Here is a 4,705-nt window from a genome sequence, read left to right as displayed (position 1 = left end):
GGGTGTCCCCTAGAGCTCGTCGGTGATAAGAGCTCCCATTTTATCAATGAGGTCATTGAGCACCTATTAACGGGAATTATGGTGATACACCATAATTCTTCACCCTACTACCCTCAAGCTAATGGGTAGGTAGAAAGTATGAATAAAGTCCTTTGTGGTATCCTAACGAAGACTATGGAAGCTAGCCAAAATGATTGGTAACATAAGCTAAAAATTGCAATGTGGGCCTATAGGACCTCCTATAAGGTAGCCACACAACAAACCCCCTTTCAGCTCTCTCTATGGAATTGAGGCGGTGATGCCTATGGAATATTTAATGCTCATCTTGAGGATACCTATTAAAAGCTCGATGAGACTAGAGTAATTGGTCTACATTGCATGATTGTCAAAAATCTCGATGAGACTAGAGTAATCGCTCTACATTGCATGATCATCGAAAAGCTCCAATGTAAACGATAGTTTAACCCCATGACCTAAAATCTAAGGAGCTACAGGAAGGCAACTTAGTACTAATGTATGGGGTTGGTTCTTCTAAGCAGAAAAAACTGAAATACCAAGGGTTAGGGCCATTCAAAGTTGCAAAACTCACCCCCAAGGTGCAACTTGCATTGAGACAATTGATGGCATTGAGATGCAAGGCTACACAAATGGTAGTAAACTCAAGAAATAATTTGGGTCCTTAACCCAAGACATGCTAGAATAGGAACACAAGAAGAAGTAAGAAAAAATGAGATAAGAAAGGTTAAAAAAGAAGCATAAGATGAGGCTAAGTCCATAGAAGCCCAAGCCAAGGCCAAATGAAGTGGATAGACACTCCGCTAAACATGGCTACTCTAACCTTAATCGAGGAAGAGGACTCTGAGATAGAGCCTGCACGGCTTAAAGTAGGACTCTTTGTGGGAGAGACCACAACTAATCTCTTCGTAATGATTGACTCGAGGGCAAGTCATAACTTTCTCTTGTATGAGACCTGGGTGAAGTTAAACAAACCCAAGTTGGAACTCACATCACCTAGAGTTAAAAGTGTGCATGCAAGAACCATAGGAGCTTTGGGCTATTTGCAAGTTACCACCAATCACCAATCACCACAACCAATCTAGCCACAAAAAGGGGTAACAGAAAAGGAAGGCTGAAATGGGTACTACCCAAGAATACCACTCTACCACATCAAGTGATAAAATAGGTGTGGGTGTCCAAGATAAGATCCAATTTAAAACCTAACCTCACTAAATCAATCAAGAAGGCCAAACCTTGATTGGAATGGAGATGAAAGTTAGTAAATGTTAATCTTGTAATAAGTCTTTCTCCTTTTCCCAGGTGGCATCTTCTTCCATAGGGAAAAGCGTCCATTGGACTAGTAGGCACTCACTCAATCAACATTCTATTCCTGAGAAGTTTTCTAAATCTTGTAATAAGTCTTTCTCCTTTTCCCAGGTGGCATCTTCTTCATAGAGAAAAGCATCCATTGGACTAGTAGGCACTCACTCAATCAACATTCTATTCCTGAGAAGTTTTCTAAATCTTGTAATAAGTCTTTCTCCTTTTCCTAGGTGGCATCTTCTTCATAGGGAAAAGATTCCATTGGACTAGTAGGCACTCACTCAATTAACGTTCTATTTTTGAGAAGTTTTCTCAAGCATCTAGGATTATTGTGGGTTCTATTTGCTAATTAACCTTGGATTGGGGAAATTAATTGCTTATCATCTAGGGTATGGATGGGGTCTGGCACATATTTTTAAAGCAAGTTGACATGAAATACATTGTGAACCTTCAAATGAGGCGGTAGCAGAAGTTTATAAGCTTGATCTACTACACAATATCTAGGAGAGATTTTCTATATTTCCCCAAGGATGTAGAACTTCTCTTGCACTCTGAGAAATACCATGTCTCCCTCTCCAAATATCCTACCATATCTCCTTTGGTCAACATATTACTTTTATCTATCCTGAGTAGTCTTAATCTCCTTTGGTCAACATATTACTTTTATCTATCCTGAGTAGTCTTAATCTCCTTTGGTCAACATATTACTTTTATCTATCCTGAGTAGTCTTAATCTCCTTTGGTCAACATACTGTTTTGTCTATCTTGAGTAGGCTTAACCTCCTTTCGGATGGTTTTTTATAGTAGCTGGTGGTTCATCTCATCTAGCATATGCTTGGATACCACCTCAACCCTAATTTTTAGATTTGACCATGTGAGTGATGTGAGGGAATCTAGTGTGTATATAATGCTTTAAAGGGCCTCATCCCAATGTTATGGTGGTATGAGGCATTGTAGGTAAATTTTACCAAATGTAGGTAATTCATCCACCTGTAGGAATCTTGGCCATTATATGATTGAAGAATGTCTTTGGTCACTTAATTTACTCTCTCACTTTAGCCATCAACCTTTGGGTGATAGGTAGTGCTGAGATCTAATGAAGTTCCCACTACCTTAAAGAAGGTGGTCCAAAATTAAGAAGTAAACTTGGTGTCCTTATTATCAATGTAATCCATGTAGTCTTAAGACTTTATTTAAGAAGATATTGGCCACGTCAAGGGTTGTATGAGTCTTCTTTATGGGAATCACATTGGAAACCCTAGTTAATCTATCCATTACTACTAAAATTGAGTCAAACCCTACATTTAACTAAGGGTAACCTAGTGATGAATTCCGTACTTAATGTATTCCCATTTTATTTGAGGAATGTCCAAGGTAGTATAACCTTGATTCTAAGCTAAAAGAAACTCTTATTTACTAACTTATAGGTCTTTATACAACTAGGATGTCTTGTAATTGGACTATCATGAGCTTTAGTCAAGATAGTCATTTTTGTTCCCTCATCATTGGGAACACATAACTGATTATTAAAATATAGGCATCCATCCTCCAATTTGTACCCTCCTTATCTTTTTGAGGATTATTTCTCTTTTGCAAGAGTAAAGTAATAATGGGTGAAAAGGAGCTACCTTGGTTGGTCCTCTCTCTATTTTCTCCTAGTAAGAGATTTGAGACCATGGTTATAGCAAGTAAGGAAGCTTTCCTACTGAGTGCATCTGTAACTACATTCCCCTTACTGTCATGTACTTGATCTCAAAGTCAAGGCTCTTAGAGAGTCTTCATCCATCTTTTATGGCACTCATTTTGAGATAACTCTAAGTAGAAATCCCTTTAGACTCTTGGGGTCATTCATCATTAATGTGAATTTCTACCCTAAAAATAAATGTCTCCATAATTTCAATTCATATACTACTGCAAGTAATTTTAATCATGGCTATCATGATTTCTCTCATGGGGTCTCAGCTTTCTAGATTCATATGCCATCGAATGTCCTTCTTGCATAAGAATTTTACCTATGGAAAATACACTAGCATTGGTAATATAACCACTTCAAAAGCTGTACCAAAATCTAGTAACTTAAGACAAGGTTGGTTATCACCAAGGCAACCTTCAACTTGGTAAAAGTACTTTGACATAAAGGGGTCCTACACGTGAGCTTGTCCACCTCTGATCTACTTCTTCTAACTACTTAGCATAGGGAGCATAGTTCATTCATGAGGATGCTTTGATGCTCCTCCTCATCCACCAGCCATGTTGGGAGCACACCCTTATCACTCTTTTCAAGGAGGGTCATGACTTTGGAAGATGACCCCTTGGAGGTGCCATGTAGATGACACTCACATGGTAGCTTCACTAAGGCATCACCACCTCATCTAGTGTTTGCATCAATCGTTGCATTTTGCAATCAATGAAAAGCAGCTAAAACCTTGGCATCACATAAACCAAGACAAAAAAAATAGTCCTTTTTAAACTAACCTTCACATCCACACAAACCAAGACAAAAATCATATATACATCTTCAGGATTCATTTTGATTAGAACTTTCTTGGCATTATGAACACACCACATGCCATTCTCAATTATAGATGAGGTCTTTCTTGTCAAATTATGCTCCCCATTCCCCTGCCATTTTGGTGGGTTAAACTTTTATCACTCATCACGTTAACTTTTATTGACTACAAAATTTTAATCAAGCATTTAACCTTAACATTAATCCTAATGTCTACGATTATCTTAATTGAGCATTCAAGCTTACATTAATCTCAATTTCTAAGCTTATCTTAATCAAGCATTTAACCTTACATCAATCCCAATGTCTAAGCTTATCTTAATCAAGCATTTAACCTTACTTAATCCTAATATCTAAGCTTCTCTTAATCAAGAATTCAAGCTTAATTTAATCCTAATGTCTAAGATTAACTTAATCCAAGAGTTCTAAGATCTATTTATCATGTTTAAAAACTAATGAGCAACCTTTATTTACAAGCATGAAAGTCAAGCTTTTGTCAAGCTTATGGATGTCATATAAGTGCTCCAAACTCCCACTAATCATGATCAATATCAACAATGAGAAGCTTAAACTAACATTTCATAAACATTTTCAACACTAATGGTAAGTAGTATGTGAAACAATGATCACCACAAGGAAGGGACAAAAGTTTCAACCATGTCTTGGGAGATATTATCAAACTAATCAAGATGAGCAATAGCCTAATGATCAACATGAGATGCTTAGAAATCATCATGGAAGCCAAGAAACTTACTTGAAGTGACTTGATGAAGAGAAGAGATCACTTCAAGCCTCCCAAAAATAATTATCAATTATGAGAGTGGGATTATGCATTTGCTTTAGGCTAATACCGTTTTATAGTAGGCAAGAATTACA

This window comes from Cibotium barometz, chromosome 42 (assembly GCF_041138505.1).
Source record: "Cibotium barometz isolate CiBa-2024 chromosome 42, ASM4113850v1, whole genome shotgun sequence".
NCBI lineage: Eukaryota > Viridiplantae > Streptophyta > Polypodiopsida > Cyatheales > Cibotiaceae > Cibotium > Cibotium barometz.
This window is presented reverse-complemented; position numbering follows the sequence as displayed.